The sequence below is a fragment of the Sinocyclocheilus rhinocerous genome, unplaced genomic scaffold, assembly GCF_001515625.1.
Source record: "Sinocyclocheilus rhinocerous isolate Xijiao unplaced genomic scaffold, SAMN03320098_v1.1 scaffold348, whole genome shotgun sequence".
Lineage (NCBI taxonomy): Eukaryota > Metazoa > Chordata > Actinopteri > Cypriniformes > Cyprinidae > Sinocyclocheilus > Sinocyclocheilus rhinocerous.
Window position 1 is genome coordinate 581,600 of NW_015635025.1, and position 21,446 is coordinate 603,045.

Consider the following 21,446-nt stretch of genomic DNA (forward strand, 5'->3'; position numbering starts at 1 on the left):
AATGAGGGTACAAATAATGGCTTTGTTACTAAGAGTTGACATGAGGTGTTAGCATGAGACGAGGGAATTGTTTGACATGGCAACAGAGGCAACAAAGAGGAGGGAGCATGTCAGTTTGGCAGCTAATGGGGCAGATCTTTAGAGTTTGGTGTCACATTCTAGTCCATGCAGACTGTCAGATGAAGAAAATGTTGAATTCTTTAGTATATGTCTAATGAAAAGGTTAGTTTGATCCCTGGCCAAGCAAGTTTGGTGGAGAATTTTGCTTGAAGTAAAAAGTAAACTTTCACTAATTCATTGTTGGATTTATCGCTGTTGTCAAGGTCCTCTATCAAGATCATTTCAGGTGCAATGCAATGATTTAAAATTATGTTTGTCACTAGCATTTCAATGACAAAGTGGATTGACATGCGGTATTGTCCTTGGAAGATTGTTTCTCACATCTGGTCACGTTTACAGGAAACCAATCATCATTAGTTTAGTCTGAAAAGCACATTTAAAACTTATACATAATCTTCAATTTTGCATGTTTTGTTAGTTTTAAACACACAGACATTTCAACACCATGAGCCTGTGTAAATCAAAACTGCTCTGGAAGTATTAGCTTGGCCCAACCTGAGGGGCTGATTGACAAGGGAAACTATTTGCTCATAAAGACAGTTGGGCGAGCTGCTTTGTATCCTGCCACATGCTCTCTGTAAATGCCTCCTGTCTTGTATTTTGTCTCTTGCTTTCTCATTTCTCCTGCACACTCGTTTTTGAGTCACACCCTTGCAATCACATGGAATCAAAACAGCACTTTTTTTTTTCTGAAAGCACATTTCTGATCTTATTGTTTGTGATTCATTGTTTTATCTTATTCCAAAGAAAGTAAATGTATTAATGCCTTTCTATTTCAGCTGGTATCACCTAGGTTGTGTAGACGTTGTAGTTAAACTTACTCTGTAAATCACCAGGTACAGCACTGTACTTGTAATGCATGAAACATGAGTTATGAAGCTAAATTGAATAACTCAGTGCCATGTCGAAGCAAGTTTAATTTGTGTAGTTTCTGAAGCAAATGTATTCTAACGTTTGCTTTTGCTCTAAGTTTGATTTAGAGCAGTGTGTTGTTGTTGTTTTTTTGTTTTTGTTTGTTTTACTTCTTGAATCAGCTTTTTTATGTCATTTTTAGAGAGAAAAAAAATAAGAAAATTAGAAAGTAATAGTAAAAATAATATTTTATATTTGCAATGGTGAAATTAGAAACATGAAATACAAATTCTGAAAACATGAAATTAATAACTAGGAATTTTATTTGACAGTAAATTGTTCTTTACCCATTTTCCACTTCACAATTTTGAGTAGGCTGTGTCTCCCTTGTCTCATCTGATGAGTCACCACTGGTTTAGGGTAAGTTTTGGTCACATTTTATTTCCAAACTACCATGATACGTGCATTAACCAACATAAAACAAAGGTTGCCACAGTCATGTTGATCCATTTAGGAGAAAATGAAATACACCTTTAGCACCATTCACTGGACATTTCACTTTGAAACTGACACAAAATGTGCAAGAAGTAATATACTGTAATATCATTTTGAAAAGATTATGCCATAGACACATTTTTGCGAACATCAACATTGAGATACACTGAAATGCTGTCAAGGGTGAACTTGACCTTCAGTTTCCATGTCCCGATCAAAAGGCTTCCTCAAAAGATGCTGGTAGTGTTTCTGGAGAGGAGTAAACCTCCATAACTCAGTGTTATTAACAATCCAATCAATTGCCAATGGATAAAATCAATCCCTGTCTCATTCAATACACATTTCACTCATAAAAACGTCACATTCCGGAAGTAAAATGGCTTGTGAATGCCATTTAATGTTGGCTTCATGGTCCCAGCCAAATGGGAAACTCCAGATCACCTCACTGAGAGAGCATCTTCACTCCGTAATCCTGCACTGGTTTGAGTATTTAACAATGCTACTTTGCTGGGTTGGGTGAACTTGACCTTCAGCTTCCATGTCCCGATCAAAAGGCTTCCTCAAAAGATGCTGGTAGTGTTTCTGGAGAGTAGTAAACCTCCATAACCCAGTGTTATTAACAATCCAATCAATTGCCAATGGATAAAATCAATCCCTGTCTCATTCAATACACATTTCACTCATAAAAACATCACATTCCGGAAGTAAAATGGCTTGTGAATGCCATTTAATGTTGGCTTCAAGGTCCCAGCCAAATGGGAAACTCCAGATCACCTCACTGAGAGAGCATCTTCACTCCGTAATCCTGCACTGGTTTGAGTATTTAACAATGCTACTTTGCTGGGTTATTTGATTAGCAATCCAGTGTTCCTTCTGTCCTCTCCCAGGAGGTTTTCAAAGAGCAGCCCGCAAGATAGCTCACATCCATCCCATATTCCCTGTGGAAGTCTTTAATGTAAATTTCCTCCTGGGGAGACGCATGCAGCCTCTTTGCCTCAGTGCATTCCCTGCATGCTCGTGTACGTGATTGATCGTCCGGTCTTGGCACGTATATATGAGTTTTGTTAGTATAAGCACTGTCACGGCTCAAGGACAGACAGGGAAACCCAGCATGCAGTGATATCAAAGCAACATTACCCATAATCACACATGTCCAGAGAGCATCTCTTGGGATGTGCACTCACACTCTAATGTGGATGTGACTGACATGTACTGTAGTCTCACTACAGACCCTCCTCTTCTCTCCCCTCCTGATTTATGCCAATAAATGAAGCATCTCTCTCCTGCGCCCTCCCTCTCTCTTTCTCTCTCCCTCCCTTTCTCTCCTCCTCTCCTGCGTTCACGCTCTATCCCTCCCTGCATCTCAGTCACACTCGTTGGATCTCACAAAAGGAAGGGAAATGCCTGCAAACCCAGCGAGGTGGAGAATACGGGGGAAAGTTGCATCCAGCAGTTGCTGAGAGCGTACGCACACTGCAGGGATCCACCGGAGATGTGAGAGGTCCGAGCAGCCGCCCATCCCCCTGTCTGCTCAAGAAGACACCGGGGCCAGCTGCAATGACCTGGGTGAATGGGAAAAAGCTCTCTGTGAACCTCCACCTGTGCAACTGCCAGCAAGCGCTCGAGCTGCCCAAATAGGAGGGCATGATTGGTTGGGCTGAAACCGGCTGCTGCATGCTTCAGACATAGGTAAGGTGCCTAATCTAATTCAACAGATTTAATCTCTGAAGGGATCAATGTAATCCTCCGTTGGGGATGATGGGCTAATGCGAGCTGTCATTCTTGTTTTTTGTTTGCTTTTCTTTCTAGGGGAAACTGTACATATTGTTGTCAGATTGGCATGTTTGAGGGAGAGCGTGGTTCCAATGAAGTTTGAAAATACAAAAAGAGATGCGTGTAATCAAAACTCATGCCTTGGAGATGCTCGGAAAGATCCTCATTAAAATTCAGTGTGTGTGGCAAAGCAGGCAGTAAAATGAAAAAAGGAACGATGCCTCAAGCAATCACATCTACTTTATTCTCAAATGAACAGTAATGCAAGCCATAGTCTTCCTCTTGCATAATCGTAATTAAAACTCACGAACCTGTCAGTGAACTCTGAATATGCCGAGCAAAGGATGTAAACAACTTCATCTGGTGGCTTTGACAAGTGGACATCACCGTTCACTTGAGCATGCCTTGCATTTATAAAACTGGAATATTGAGTTAGCAAGCATTAAATGCACTATTGACTGAGGCGATGCTTAATTTGCAGTGGGCTGGGGATCTGTGAAAGTCCTTGTGGGTGGGGGTGAGGGGTCTCTCAGCTGCAGGTTTAGTGTCGGTGATTGATACATACATGTGTATATTGTACTTCGGCTCACAATTTCAATACGGCCAATCTGTGCTAATAAGGTACATAACCACATTCAGTACACAAAATCAGCTGTGTTTACATTTGCATGCCTTTTTCTTACATCATTATGAATAATAATGATGCTTGATTTTTAAAGACGAATCTCTGGCAATCTTTGAGGAAATCACTTTTTAACTGGGTGAGTTGCAGTATTTTACTGTAGGGCAAATGTCGATCCCTGGCATTGATTAATGACGTGTTTAGTGAAGAGTGGAAATCTCGTTTTGCGAATGTTGAGAATGGATAGGAAGGTATGACTACGTGATTTTAGTTTTCTCTTTAATTTGCTATACCCATTAAATGCGGGATTTGCTTGGGGACCCATCAGCTTGAAAACTGCTTCATCATGTCCTCTATATTCAGTGACTGATTTGCTCTCAGGCCCACTGTTCTGCTCCACGTTTACTCACATGTCCAATGCAATCTAATTTGAAAATATTAAAGCTGTCATATGGTCTCCTGAGGAATAAACAGTTATATGAAATTCAGTGTCTTGTTAACGCAGTGGTTGGCTGACATCCCGAGTCAGACACAGCAGCTCATATGCATGCAAATGCATACTCCAAACCAGTGCATTTTTTTAGTTACAGCACAACTCGCTAAAAGTTTATGACAACACGTGGAAGCACCATACTGCATTTCCGAGATTGAACCAGCATATAAATGTTGCATTAAGAGGTGACTTGGACTGCGCAATATACATCACACTGCTGAGTAGCAAACTGTATAATGGCCATGTCACCCGCTTTAAGGGGACAAACATCAGTTGGAAAGTATACAAAGGGACAGTAATGGGATTTAATTATAATAGCATGGTATTTTGATATATACCATGGTACTAAATGATTGTCATGTACTATGTTATATACATAGTACTTTATAATTCATAAAATAATTCATATAATACTTTATAATTATACTTTACTTCAGACAATACCAAACAACCACGGTAGCACCATTTGATTTTGTGTTTTTATGGACTTTATCACTATCCAGTTTGATCGTTGACATAGGAAATATTGGGCCTCATCTATGAAATGAACGTACGACAGAAAATTGGGCGTACGGTCGTTTCAACGCAAAACTTGGAATTTATCTATATGGACGTGAGCGGTGTCTATGATCAAATCTCACGTCTGGTCTCAGCTCGTGTACACAAGTTCAACGCAAGTACAAATCAAAAATATCTGCAATGGACTGGCTATCTGTCCAGTCTCCAGCATCCCCACAACACTGTACTGTAGGTTTGGTGCATATTAAAATGTATTATTAATCTGTGTTGTGTGTGTGTGTGTGTGTGTGTGTGTGTGCATTTTCTTTCTTCCTTTCTTTTTCTATTATTTTCTTCTTTTTTCTTTTATTTTCGTTTGTAAGTTGCAATTACAAACATTCTCCTCTTTGAATTATATTTTTGTACTTAGCCTTTACATGCTGCTAGCTAGTTTAACATCTAATAATAGTAATTAAATGATATTAAGCTTTTTAATTGAAATACAAACTTTTATATTTTAAATCAATATAAATTTTAAATTAATAATAGGCCTATATTTTCTCGTTGTAAATCTAGATAAATTCACTTACACTGACAGAAATTTATATATTTTATGTCACTATTTTCCTCTCTTCAGCATTCCTCTCAAGCTTTTGTGACACCAGTGGTATTTCCTGTTGCTGTGTAAATGTGTTTTAATTCTTCATAATGATCTATTAATTATCATCCAAGAAATAATTCACGCTAACTCTTGCCAGCAGGGAATTGTTTTGTCTTGTGACAGGATCAGGATCAAATCGTGAGTTCACAGAGAAAGTTCCAATGGAGTGTAGTAGTGGAACCACTTAATCCAGGTTGGATCTGTTTGGTTTGGTGTTCTCAACCCATACTTAAAACCCTGATCATACAAAATGATGCACATTAGCTCTAACACAACTTCAGAAGGGTCCTGCTGGTTTGACAATCTGGACACGTTCTGAGACTTTATTGGGTCCTACATGACACAAGGGAGGTAAGAGGCTGGGTTAAAATTAGAAACATGACTCAAGCCTTTCAGCTGTTGGTGCTAAAGGAGTCAAAAGACTGATGCTATTAATAAAGGGTGTTCTAGACAAACAGGCTTCTGGTGACTTGAAGACATGATACTGAACACAGAATTGAATTATCTAATTTGACATGGATAACTAAACAATCTATTTTGTAAAACTCAACGTGCATGTTTTATTTACTTTTCCCATTAAAATTAATTATTGTAAACCAATGATTCCGTTAGATCGTATCACATAAAGTACCAGTGTTGTAGTGGAGACCAGCTCATTCTAAGTCCGAGTCCGGGCCGAGACCTGAGTAGGTTGAGTCAGATTCAAGACCGAGACCAGAGGAGGGTCTGAATGATTCAGACAGTGTAAATATGCTTTCCTTTGGGATGAATGTAGCTTGGTTTAGTGTCAGTGTCTAGCAAACCTTTGCAGTGTGCTCCGGTCTAGAGAGACAATAACACAGAGCGGACAACATGCGTGAGCCATCACAGACTATAAAACATATCCGCAGTGCTGTAGTACTCCAGACCGAATATAAGTCAGTATGAGTCAAGCCGGGTCCACATGCTCCTGAGTCCATGACAAGACCAAGAAAATGAAAATTTTATCTGGACTTGGACTCAAAATGTACTAGAGAATGAGTTAGATCTCGAGTACAACACCGTGAAGTAAATTTTTAATTGAAACAATTCTGATGAAATATTCTGGCAAAAAGAACTAGCTTATAATTGGAAAACGTGATCCACCTTGGAAGGTCAAAACTAACATTTTAGCAAGACTTGTACCAAAACCCCTTACTTTTTAGCATAGCATGTGTATATAAACAGAACATGACAGGCATATCAATAGGTTAGTGTGTCATATAGTGTTGATTGCAGACTGAAGTTGATGTGAATGCGGTAGACACAGCTGAGAGCTGCAGTGCAGTGACACAAAGGGCTATTATAAAAAACACACCCACTCTAGTGAACATTTCACCATGGCATCTGCGATTAGCCATAAAAATTGAGATGTAGTTTTTCAGGATTCGCGCCATGCCTTGCCAGTAGACTTCATGCAATCACTGCTAATAAGACTTAAAGCAGAACCCATGTATTATATATCGCACAAAGAAAATAAAGACAATTTTTAAGACCACTATTTTTATTTTTATTTATTATTATTATTAAAACATTTTAAGAACAATCTACTTCACATACAGGCAATGTTATATTGATTTTAAACCATATATTTTCAACAAAAGGGTTATTCTGTACAAAATTAGAAAACATTCTAAGAACAATCTAATTCACATACAGGCAATATTATATTGAAATTAAACCATGTCTTTTCAACAAAAGGGTTATTCTGTACAAAATTCTTATCAAATACTTCTTCTTTCGCTTCCATTTTAAAATAATCATATAATACTTGAAGTATTAAGACCATCCTTTGTTTAAAAAGCTTACACACAGAAACATTCTCCTTTTTCTCTTTTTCCACATTCCTTCTTTTCCAAATTATTAATCGTGCAACTGTTAACATCATATTTAAAAAACAAACATTTTTGGCTTCACCTTTAAAACCAAACAAAAATATTGTTTCCCAATTCACATCAACAGTTGTTTCTTCAACCCCCAAATTTTTCACCATTTTTTTCAATTTTTTAATAAAACATTTCAACCTCACACATTTAAAAAATAAATGTAATATTCCTTCTTCTTCTCTATTACATACTTTGCACATTGCATCTTCTGCTATACCAATCTTACACAGTCTCATTTCTATATTCAGTGACTGATTTGCTCTCAGGCCCACTGTTCTGCTCCACGTTTACTCACATGTCCAATGCAATCTAATTTGAAAATATTAAAGCTGTCATATGGTCTCCGGAGGAATAAACAGTTATATGAAATTCAGTGTCTTGTTAACGCAGTGGTTGGCTGACATCCCGAGTCAGACACAGCAGCTCATATGCATGCAAATGCATACTCCAAACCAGTGCATTTTTTTAGTTACAGCACAACTCGCTAAAAGTTTATGACAACACGTGGAAGCACCATACTGCATTTCCGAGATTGAACCAGCATATAAATGTTGCATTAAGAGGTGACTTGGACTGCGCAATATACATCACACTGCTGAGTAGCAAACTGTATAATGGCCATGTCACCCGCTTTAAGGGGACAAACATCAGTTGGAAAGTATACAAAGGGACAGTAATGGGATTTAATTATAATAGCATGGTATTTTGATATATACCATGGTACTAAATTATTGTCATGTACTATGTTATATACATAGTACTTTATAATTATACTTTACTTCAGACAATACCAAACAACCACGGTAGCACCATTTGATTTTGTGTTTTTATGGACTTTATCACTATCCAGTTTGATCGTTGACATAGGAAATATTGGGCCTCATTTATGAAATGAACGTACGACAGAAAATTGGGCGTACGGTCGTTTCAACGCAAAACTTGGAATTTATCTATATGGACGTGAGCGGTGGCTATGATCAAATCTCACGTCTGGTCTCAGCTCGTGTACACAAGTTCAACGCAAGTACAAATCAAAAATATCTGCAATGGACTGGCTATCTGTCCAGTCTCCAGCATCCCCACAACACTGTACTGTAGGTTTGGTGCATATTAAAATGTATTATTAATCTGTGTTGTGTGTGTGGGCCAATCTGTGCTAATAAGGTACATAACCACATTCAGTACACAAAATCAGCTGTGTTTACATTTGCATGCCTTTTTCTTACATCATTATGAATAATAATGATGCTTGATTTTTAAAGACGAATCTCTGGCAATCTTTGAGGAAATCACTTTTTAACTGGGTGAGTTGCAGTATTTTACTGTAGGGCAAATGTCGATCCCTGGCATTGATTAATGACGTGTTTAGTGAAGAGTGGAAATCTCGTTTTGCGAATGTTGAGAATGGATAGGAAGGTATGACTACGTGATTTTAGTTTTCTCTTTAATTTGCTATACCCATTAAATGCGGGATTTGCTTGGGGACCCATCAGCTTGAAAACTGCTTCATCATGTCCTCTATATTCAGTGACTGATTTGCTCTCAGGCCCACTGTTCTGCTCCACGTTTACTCACATGTCCAATGCAATCTAATTTGAAAATATTAAAGCTGTCATATGGTCTCCGGAGGAATAAACAGTTATATGAAATTCAGTGTCTTGTTAACGCAGTGGTTGGCTGACATCCCGAGTCAGACACAGCAGCTCATATGCATGCAAATGCATACTCCAAACCAGTGCATTTTTTTAGTTACAGCACAACTCGCTAAAAGTTTATGACAACACGTGGAAGCACCATACTGCATTTCCGAGATTGAACCAGCATATAAATGTTGCATTAAGAGGTGACTTGGACTGCGCAATATACATCACACTGCTGAGTAGCAAACTGTATAATGGCCATGTCACCCGCTTTAAGGGGACAAACATCAGTTGGAAAGTATACAAAGGGACAGTAATGGGATTTAATTATAATAGCATGGTATTTTGATATATACCATGGTACTAAATGATTGTCATGTACTATGTTATATACATAGTACTTTATAATTCATAAAATAATTCATATAATACTTTATAATTATACTTTACTTCAGACAATACCAAACAACCACGGTAGCACCATTTGATTTTGTGTTTTTATGGACTTTATCACTATCCAGTTTGATCGTTGACATAGGAAATATTGGGCCTCATTTATGAAATGAACGTACGACAGAAAATTGGGCGTACGGTCGTTTCAACGCAAAACTTGGAATTTATCAATATGGACGTGAGCGGTGGCTATGATCAAATCTCACGTCTGGTCTCAGCTCGTGTACACAAGTTCAACGCAAGTACAAATCAAAAATATCTGCAATGGACTGGCTATCTGTCCAGTCTCCAGCATCCCCACAACACTGTACTGTAGGTTTGGTGCATATTAAAATGTATTATTAATCTGTGTTGTGTGTGTGTGTGTGTGTGTGTGTGTGTGCATTTTCTTTCTTCCTTTCTTTTTCTATTATTTTCTTCTTTTTTCTTTTATTTTCGTTTGTAAGTTGCAATTACAAACATTCTCCTCTTTGAATTATATTTTTGTACTTAGCCTTTACATGCTGCTAGCTAGTTTAACATCTAATAATAGTAATTAAATGATATTAAGCTTTTTAATTGAAATACAAACTTTTATATTTTAAATCAATATAAATTTTAAATTAATAATAGGCCTATATTTTCTCGTTGTAAATCTAGATAAATTCACTTACACTGACAGAAATTTATATATTTTATGTCACTATTTTCCTCTCTTCAGCATTCCTCTCAAGCTTTTGTGACACCAGTGGTATTTCCTGTTGCTGTGTAAATGTGTTTTAATTCTTCATAATGATCTATTAATTATCATCCAAGAAATAATTCACGCTAACTCTTGCCAGCAGGGAATTGTTTTGTCTTGTGACAGGATCAGGATCAAATCGTGAGTTCACAGAGAAAGTTCCAATGGAGTGTAGTAGTGGAACCACTTAATCCAGGTTGGATCTGTTTGGTTTGGTGTTCTCAACCCATACTTAAAACCCTGATCATACAAAATGATGCACATTAGCTCTAACACAACTTCAGAAGGGTCCTGCTGGTTTGACAATCTGGACACGTTCTGAGACTTTATTGGGTCCTACATGACACAAGGGAGGTAAGAGGCTGGGTTAAAATTAGAAACATGACTCAAGCCTTTCAGCTGTTGGTGCTAAAGGAGTCAAAAGACTGATGCTATTAATAAAGGGTGTTCTAGACAAACAGGCTTCTGGTGACTTGAAGACATGATACTGAACACAGAATTGAATTATCTAATTTGACATGGATAACTAAACAATCTATTTTGTAAAACTCAACGTGCATGTTTTATTTACTTTTCCCATTAAAATTAATTATTGTAAACCAATGATTCCGTTAGATCGTATCACATAAAGTACCAGTGTTGTAGTGGAGACCAGCTCATTCTAAGTCCGAGTCCGGGCCGAGACCTGAGTAGGTTGAGTCAGATTCAAGACCGAGACCAGAGGAGGGTCTGAATGATTCAGACAGTGTAAATATGCTTTCCTTTGGGATGAATGTAGCTTGGTTTAGTGTCAGTGTCTAGCAAACCTTTGCAGTGTGCTCCGGTCTAGAGAGACAATAACACAGAGCGGACAACATGCGTGAGTCATCACAGACTATAAAACATATCCGCAGTGCTGTAGTACTCCAGACCGAATATAAGTCAGTATGAGTCAAGCCGGGTCCACATGCTCCTGAGTCCATGACAAGACCAAGAAAATGAAAATTTTATCTGGACTTGGACTCAAAATGTACTAGAGAATGAGTTAGATCTCGAGTACAACACCGTGAAGTAAATTTTTAATTGAAACAATTCTGATGAAATATTCTGGCAAAAAGAACTAGCTTATAATTGGAAAACGTGATCCACCTTGGAAGGTCAAAACTAACATTTTAGCAAGACTTGTACCAAAACCCCTTACTTTTTAGCATAGCATGTGTATATAAACAGAACATGACAGGCATATCAATAGGTTAGTGTGTCATATAGTGTTGATTGCAGACTGAAGTTGATGTGAATGCGGTAGACACAGCTGAGAGCTGCAGTGCAGTGACACAAAGGGCTATTATAAAAAACACACCCACTCTAGTGAACATTTCACCATGGCATCTGCGATTAGCCATAAAAATTGAGATGTAGTTTTTCAGGATTCGCGCCATGCCTTGCCAGTAGACTTCATGCAATCACTGCTAATAAGACTTAAAGCAGAACCCATGTATTATATATCGCACAAAGAAAATAAAGACAATTTTTAAGACCACTATTTTTATTTTTATTTATTATTATTTTGTTGTTGTTGTTGTTTTTGTTGTTGTTGTTGTTGTTGTTGTTGTATCAGAACCATTTTTTGTATTGTTACTTTACATATATTAAATGCAAATGTTTGTATGAAAATGTAACGGGGCGACTGAGACGAGAGACGTGCGGATCCATACGCATAGCTTTATTCAGAGACATGGTCAAAACACAGGCAAGGTCGAACACCAGCAAACAGGTATGGTACAGACGAGACACAAGAGTGATCCTAAAACAGGCGTGGGTTGATCGACTGCGAACTTAATCCTGCGGGTGATGCGAACAGGGAATCCAGAAACAGAAGATAGTCCAGGCGAGGTGCAAACACAATCCGAAACAGTGGATTCATGACAGAAAAGGTGTTTTCAAGGATAAAACAAGTTTAAAACAGCTTTGATTTTTCTTTTCTTGTACATTAGAATGTGCCCTGTTTCATCTTAAATGCCATTCAGTGTAACGATAGTTTATATATCTAAAAATCCTGTCCTATTTAAAAAAAGACTCATTATATGACATTAAAATACTCTATTGAATGATCACAATGCAGCACCAAATACTCATTAATTAATTTTAAATATTTACCAATCTTTGCCACTATCCTTCTGTAACGGGGCTGACAAGAGGTGAGACGTGCGGATCCATATGCAAGCTTTATTAACATGAGAGGAGGTCAGAAACAATCACTTTTTAATAATGATGATTGAACAATTTGTTTGTTTGTTTGTTTACAGGCTATTTGAAACATTAAAGTAACTTTACTTGCATTTCATATGCTTTCTATGTATATATAACCAAATCTAGGTAACACTTTATTTTAAGGACCAACTCTCAGTATTAACAAGCTGCTTATTAGCATGCATGTTACTAGCATACTGGCTGTTTATTAGTACTTATAAAGCACATATCAGTTACTTATTCTGTATGACCATATTTAACAACTACCTTACTAACTATTAATAAGTAGCAAATTAGCAGTTTATTGAGGGAAAACTCTTTAATTAATTAATTAATTAATTAATTAATAGAGAATATGTGTTCCCTATTCTAAAGCGTAACCAAAATCTATTTTGGGTCACACTTAAATTTGGGGAACAATTTTCACTATTAACTATTAACTATGACTTTTGCCTCAATAAACTTAATTTGCTTCTTACTAATAGTTAGTAAGGTAGTTGTTAAGTTTAGGTATGGGGTGGAATAAGGGATCTACAATATTGTCATGCAGACTAAAACATTCATATGTACTTTATAAGTACTAATAAACAGCCAATATGCTAGTGATATGCATGCTGATAAGCAATTAGTTAACCCTCTGGGGCATGAGGGGGTTTTGGGGCCCTGGAGAAGTTTTGACATGCCCTGACATTTGTGCTTTTTTCAGTATCACCGCCAGTATTGACCCCCAGAATATTTTGTTGTATAAATTTTTGAATAACCAATATATCAAAAAAGAAGAACAGAGCCTCTGCATAAATTTGTTTGTTTTGAAAATCATGTTTTTTTGTAAAAGACTAACCCAAAGGCTGCGGGTTTGAGTCTCGGTACCGGCAGGAATTGTAAGTAGGGGGAGTGAATGACCAGCGCTCTCTTCCACCATAAATACCACGACTGAGGTGAGACCCTTAAGCAAGGCACCGGGTTAAATGCAGAGCACAAATTAAGAGTATGGGACACCATACTTGGCCACACACACGTCACTGGTTTGGATTCAGAATGATGATCAAAACATACTTCCATCAACACATCCAAAGCTTCACAGTCTTATAACACCTCCCAGGTCGACATTTCATTCAGTAACATTAGGCAGTTTTGATTTATAGGCTGTTTAATGTTTTACATATGCATCTGCTTACATATGTGATCACTTGTTTCTGCTTCTTCTTCACTGTGTTTTTTTTATCTGGGGATTCTGTACTCTTTCAGATGATGTGTAATAGCCATATAACAGTGAAAACACAGAAAGCCGGAAAATTCAGCCAATGGCTGGGAAAGAGTTAAAAGCAAATATTGTGCAAATGTCCCCTCCAGATATCACTTTTGGCCACTGCTTCATGTGAGTAAATGATTCTATGTACACAAATCATTTGTCATATATATGCAGTTTTTGGAGAATAACCCTGAAATGATTAACTTAAAATCTGTGTTTTAAATTCAGTCATAAAATACTTCCACTCTTCTAGGCAGTAACTTTCCATTTTAGAAAACCCAGCTGAGGAATGAGGTGGTGATCCGGAGTGTGTCCTCAGGTTAACATCGTGCTCAAGCACTAAAGAGTCCTCCAAATGAGAAACTACTGTAGACGATCCAATAATACTGACTCTGAGATAGAGAGTAACAGAAGCGCTCTCCGTAACAGATATGCTATACTGCTATAAAACAACAACATTTAAGCAACATTCATTCATTTTAAATTCCCTTGTCACACAGCGCAACTATTTAAAATATAAAACATTAAAAACCGATGACCAAATCATGACCAGTTACAGAATCAAAAATGTTTATTTACATTTTCCTTCTACATTCATTCAATTTTAACCTGAAATCTTGTTGATGAAAAAGTCATACACATGCTACGTGTAGTATACAAGTCATGGACATTTTATGCATCTCTATAATTACATTTTAAGATCACTTTTAACAATATCAAACCCTAATGAAACAAATCTGAATCCGTGTTAGTCACATATTAAATCAAGATGTCTTGTTTCCCAAAGAGTGAACCTGGAAAAGACACATAAATGTTGAAGGTTTGATAGGGACAACATTACGATTCAGTCTCGCCATGCCTTTTACTGAGACACAATCCAATACTAGATACATCTTTCATAGGTTTTTAATAAAATAAAGATGGAAAAGGAATGTGCAGAAAAAAAACATATAGATATATTCACTTAATATTTCAAAGGAATTTAATGGATTTCTCTTTCTGAGTTTTTTTTTTCCCCCCTTACTCAGAGCAATGTTTATTTCTTCTCTGTCCACTCTCTTTCTCTCCATGTAAGACTTTGGAACTGCTACAAAAACAGGTAACACTTTAGTATAGGGACCAATTCAAACTTGCTTATTAGCTATTAATAACATATTGGCTGTATATTAGTACTTATAAAGCACATATTCTGCATGACCATATTGTACATCCCTGATCCTAATACCTCAACTTAACAACTACTAATAAGCAGCAAATTATGAGTTTATTGAGGCAAAAGTCATAGTTAATGGTTTGCTAATAGCGAGAATTGGACTTTAAATTTAAGTGTGACCCAAAAACATTTTTAAGGCAAATTTGCAAAAAAAAACAAACATTTAGCTTAATAGACATTGAGAGCTATAAGTTGGCCATTAAAGATGGATTTCCATGAAAAGTGTAACACTTTTTTAACACACTCAAAACATTTGTTCGAGCATCCCAACTGATCCTATTTACAGTAACACAAAAATCATTCAAAACACATCTTATACTTTATTTGAAGGTGTCTTTGTTACAGTGTAATTATGTACTAAGTAATATTAATTAACAACATGTACTTTACTACAGGGTTAAGGATAGGAATAGGGTTTGGTTTAGTTGCATGTAATTATACATAATTTTCTGTTATCACTACAGTTAGAACATGTAACGTGCAACAAAGAAAATAAAGTGTTACCAAAATATCTCATTAAAAAATCTCAGTAATCTTATTTTCATATAAATTTACATGAGAAGCAGAACTGTCAAATAGAATAAGACTTGTAGAGAATATTTCTTGAATTAAATATATATTTTTCTGACCTCACTGGCAAAGCTTCTTGAGGTGGCAAATTGTGAAACTGTAAGTGTGAGATTTGATGATTACTGAGGATGGAGATTGTTAATAAAGGATTATATTTAATCCGTTCCTCGCAATGACCATATTGTACATCCCTGATCCTAATACCTCAACTTAACAACTACTAATAAGCAGCAAATTATGAGTTTATTGAGGCAAAAGTCATAGTTAATGGTTTGCTAATAGCGAGAATTGGACTTTAAATTTAAGTGTGACCCAAAAACATTTTTAAGGCAAATTTGCAAAAAAAAACAAACATTTAGCTTAATAGACATTGAGAGCTATAAGTTGGCCATTAAAGATGGATTTCCATGAAAAGTGTAACACTTTTTTAACACACTCAAAACATTTGTTCGAGCATCCCAACTGATCCTATTTACAGTAACACAAAAATCATTCAAAACACATCTTATACTTTATTTGAAGGTGTCTTTGTTACAGTGTAATTATGTACTAAGTAATATTAATTAACAACATGTACTTTACTACAGGGTTAAGGATAGGAATAGGGTTTGGTTTAGTTGCATGTAATTATACATAATTTTCTGTTATCACTACAGTTAGAACATGTAACGTGCAACAAAGAAAATAAAGTGTTACCAAAATATCTCATTAAAAAATCTCAGTAATCTTATTTTCATATAAATTTACATGAGAAGCAGAACTGTCAAATAGAATAAGACTTGTAGAGAATATTTCTTGAATTAAATATATATTTTTCTGACCTCACTGGCAAAGCTTCTTGAGGTGGCAAATTGTGAAACTGTAAGTGTGAGATTTGATGATTACTGAGGATGGAGATTGTTAATAAAGGATTATATTTAATCCGTTCCTCGCAAAAAGCAATCTTTTGGATTCTGAAAATTTGAATTACAGCACACCAATAAAACAGATTACATTTATGATCATTTTATGTTACTTTTTGTTGTTGTTTTTTTTTAAAGATTATTTGTGAGTCACAGTACACTGAGAAAATTAATTTTATATCCGACAGCAAACAAAATAAATATTACATGACAAGTCATTAATTTTGAGGCCAGGCCCTTTGTGCTGTCAAAGAAACTCTTTTCTTGTGGGAGAAACAGACGTTTTCTCATGCTGAGAGATAAGCAGATGTACAGTATGTGTGTGAAAAAATATCATATATGTGTTAAAAAATAATAAAAATAAAATAAATGATGCAGCGGATGAGAACAGTGCCTACTCTCTGTTTTTATTTGAGCTAGTTAAAGCACACGTACATCTGCAAGAAGTCTGTTAAAGATCGCTTCATCTGGAAAGCATCTGATGTGTACAAACATCTGATAGACGTCTTTAAGATATCAGTTTTACATACATTCTAAGTCATAAACATCTTAAAGACATCTTCTAAACGTCTATTTGATATCTGACAGGAATCGTCCTGAGACGTACTGCAGTTGAGCAAACCCTCTACAAAATACGTCTTCCAGATGTAAACACGCACTTAAAATAGACGTCTCTGTGATGTACGTATGCTAGCAGGGAATATGAGGCATGTTACAGGAATATTCGCTTGCCATTTACTGTCACTGTCAGGGATTATTTTTAGTGGAAGGGTAGGATTTAATGAATTTACTTCCAAAAAAGTAACATATCAATATATACATTTTTGGTTTTAATATTAGTGTTGTTTGGTAACCATTTTATAAGGTACTCGAGGCGTGCTGTATTGTGAATAAGTCACGGCTAAAGGGGGAGCAGGCACTCCGCTTCGGGTATTCACAATACAGAACCGAGGCGTGCTGTATTGTGAATAAGTCACGGCTGAAGGGGTTGCAGTGACTCTGCTTCGCGTTGTGCCTAACAACAGCCTTAAGCCGTGACTTATTCACAATACAGCACGCCTCGAGTACCTTGTTGCTTATTTAGATGTTGTCATTACGTCAGTATTGTATGTTTTATTGTTTGTGCAAACGTGAGTAAATGTGTGGTAGAAACACACTTGGCTTGAAATATATACAAATACTAATGAGAAAAATTCTATGTTGTCTGTTTTGAATCTGCTCAATAGATACATGTTTAAAAATACCTTTTTTGTGTGTGTGTGTGTGTGTGTGTGTGTGTGTGAAAACCGTATCACTGTGAGCTCTGGGTCTAAAAACAGAAGTGCTGATAAAGTTCATGTATTCCAGCGGGCAAATGTTCAGCTCAAAGCATGCAAGCACCATTTACTGCTGGCCCTTCATTTCGCTGAGTACACCAATTAGAGTAATGACATTAAGCAAATGACAACAGACACACAGTCACGTGAGCACCATACATGTTAGCTATACGTTGAGCTCATACTGGAGGCAGCATGAAAATAAATGATAGGTTTGCGTGAATAAGATGAAGCAGGAGTGTTAATAACGTTCAGTTGTATACCTGATGCTTGCCATCGAAACTTGACATCTGCTCATAAATACTCAAGATTTCTGCACCGCCTCCATCTTGGAGACGGAAAATCAGATGTGTGTGGTGTGCGGTGAGGCTGACTCGAGGACTGACTTGATTGATTGCACCAACCTTTTCCAGCGCTGCCATTTTGTGTTTGTATTGGGAGGCACAAAAAATTCCCTGGACCACTGGGGAAAGCATTGCATGACATTGCATAAAGCATGCATAATGCCGAATGGGAGCTCATGCTAGCCGCCTGCATGCATTTCCATTTATTTGGTGCTTTACTGTTTGCATCATTTTTACAGCACAGTCTGTTTTCTGACTAGTTCAGCCTAAACATTCTGTCATTTAGTCGCTCATGTCATTCCAACCCAAATGACTTCTATGAAACACAAGAGAAATATGCATTACTGATGGTGTCCATACAACTACAGTGAACAGTCGTCATAAAAGGTATGCATCACAAATGATGCATAAAGACCACTGAAATATCATGAAATACTGCTTACGACCAGAGTGCATGCTCTTCCAATCTGTTCTTTTCCATCCAGTGATCTGCATCTGGATTATTGAGTCATCAAGTGACAAATCATCTAGACTGGCTTAGTGAGCTGAATAAACAGATTTATTGAAAGGACTCAATCGATGGTTAGTTTTACCAGTTGGACATTGATACCTCTCTCACAGACTCTCATGAATGTAATCAGTGCTGGGTAACACAGTAACTGATTACACGTAATCTGGATTATATAATCAGATTCCGTTTAAAATACCATAATCAGTTACTTTTTTATTGATCCCATGATTATTCACACAATAGCATTAAATTATTCAAAATGTATTGATTATACCTAATACTTCTTTTTCACCTTTTAAATTGTCTCCCACAAAGCTTCTTATGACTGTAGTGCACAAAATTACTAATTTTAACTGTTTAATTCACTGTAGATGCATGAAAAGAAGAGCATTTTGTGTGTGTGTGTGTGTGTGTGTGTGTGCATGCTGTAGATGAAAAAAGTCATTGAGTTGCAAAATGAGGATTAAAGAATGATGATTTTTGGGTGAACTATGGCTTTAAGAGCCACATGTGTGAATCTGGCTGCCGTCTGTCAGTGTTTACAGTCCATATCGGCCCAGTGCTCTGCGATGTTTTCAGATGAAAGGACACTCTTCTTTACTATATGAAAAGTGTGCAAATACACTCATACGTTCAGTTGGATTGAGCACTATGCTTGTCTTGTTACCTTCAACTAAAGTCAAGTTAGTTTTATTTGCATATCCAGGGCCTAAAATTAACACTCAGCAAGCACCAAATATACATGATTTATGATTTTTTGTAAGTTGATTGAACAAAAATAATGATGATGCAATTAGATGTTTTCCCAATTTGTTTTGACTGGTTTTTTTAATATAATAATGCACATACAGTTTCATGGCCAGTACAATTTTCTTAAAGGGGTCCTATTATGCTCTTTTACAAAGTCTTGATTTTGTTTTGGGGGTGTACTAGAACATGCTCTCATGCTTGGGTGGTTCGAAAAACGCATTATTTTTCACATAATTTACATTATTACAATACCTTTCTCCCCAGGCTGGCACAAACGGCTCGATTAGTTCTGGTTGGGGTTATAATGCTCAGGAACAGAGTTAAAAAATAAATTGCAACCACTGTTTCCTGACATCATCCGCTTTCGGAAGCCCAAACAAAGACGTTTGGGCACAGAGGTGAAAAAAAACTGCGTTTCAGGCGGTCGCACACCGGACGAGAAGCGCAGCGTCACGTCGCGCCACGTCTTTAAAATTCAAATAACGTTACATTATTTTCTATGAGTGGTGGCACACCGGCGGCACCGTTCGGCGTCTGTCCGTGGCGCCCAGCTACGTCGTGTTATACTTGTAAGAATTGTTCTAGACATGCCGAAAATGTGTATAATGATTTTCACAATATGCATTTTTTTCAAAGCAGCCTTACAAAAAGTAATGATGTTAATGTTTATAATATCTTTATATTTCCATGCCATACAGTTGCATTGGGCAAATTAGAACTGGGGATAATATAGTTTACATATTACATATATTACACCTTCATGGCAATTTCCTAATTGATGGCCTACAGAAATAGTTCAAACCATTCAAATGAATTTCCATGTTCATGCCGTTTCAAACCCGTATGGTGATATTTTCTCGTGGAAAACAAAACAACACTTTTTTGAAGAGCTTTTTTAAATATGACAATAAAAGTTGTCCATATGATTTGTGTGCTGATGTTCAAATCTTTGTAAATAATGTATTTTAAAGCATATACTAATTGATCAAATTCATATATTACACTATTTAGACTTTTTTTTTTAGCTTGAGACCTTTAGAGCATTAGAATCTTAGTTTAGTTTGAGAAGAGAAGAGCCTTCGAAAATAAGATTTAAAAAAATCCATGCCCGCCGGCCCCCTCAGAGAACAATCAATCCTGCCGTGAAACCTTAAAGACTGTTCGCTACATTACAGCTTTAAATTACAACTTTGAAGCATGACTCACATTCTGTGCTAGAGCTGACATTATCTGGGAAAATGAAAGCACCTAGTTGTGTCTTTACAACCCACATAGACAAGCTTTTAAAGCAGGAAAGAATCAGACACATCAGGATTAGGATCACCAAAGGTCTGTGTAAAGTGTTTTGAAATGTCATCGAATTACATAGTGAAATGAAAATGACCGATAATGACAACTTGTAGAAGTCCAAACTTTTCCACATTAAACTGCTACAAACATACATACATGTACAATACAACAGTCAGTATCTTTGATTATTTCTAGAGAACATTTGTTTACTTTCTTACTCTGTCACTTTACTTATGAGGTTTTAAGAAAAATGCTGATTACATAAATGTTTGCTTTCTCTAGCTGTGGCTTCGTATGTTGGTTTTAATCGCCCTCTTTAATTTTTATAAATAATTCAGTTTAAGTGTTCAATTTAATTTATGTTAGACAAAATAATGTGTGGTAGTTTTGTATGTCATCTTTTTCCCCACAGGCCAAATGTAATTTATTATATATATAATATATATTATTGTAATTTATTATATATATCATATATTATATATATTCATATACATTCTGGCAACACTGCTGTTGTGCAAACGGAAGTGAAACAGAGTGAGTGCCCACATCTTTACAAGTATCATTCCCATTCATTTTCTCCCTATGGGTAAAAAAAAAGAAAAGAATTTCAAGCCACGAACCAGCTCTAATAAATGTGTCTGAAAATCACAAAAAAAAGGAACAATATTACAAAACTGTTCATAATGTCTTTTATGAAGCACAATTTTTTTATACAGAATCTTGATGTAATCTTTCAAAACTCACAACAAAATTCATTCAAAATTCACAACATTCATCTATATCTTTAAGGAAACCTTGATCTTGCGGAATAATTGTTTTAACTAAGTGAGCCGTTTG

At 36.4% G+C, this 21,446-nt stretch overlaps 1 protein-coding gene across 1 annotated transcript in view; it reads left to right on the forward strand.

Annotated features, from left to right (window-relative positions):
- The first annotated feature begins 2,845 nt into the window (after positions 1-2,845).
- Positions 2,846-21,446, forward strand: part of LOC107746170 (FERM and PDZ domain-containing protein 3-like) — a 175,903-nt gene continuing 157,302 nt past the window's right edge. The window contains exon 1 of the mRNA XM_016560283.1: positions 2,846-3,156. The gene's annotated coding sequence lies outside the window, so the exon portion shown is untranslated. The remainder of the gene's footprint in view (positions 3,157-21,446) is intronic.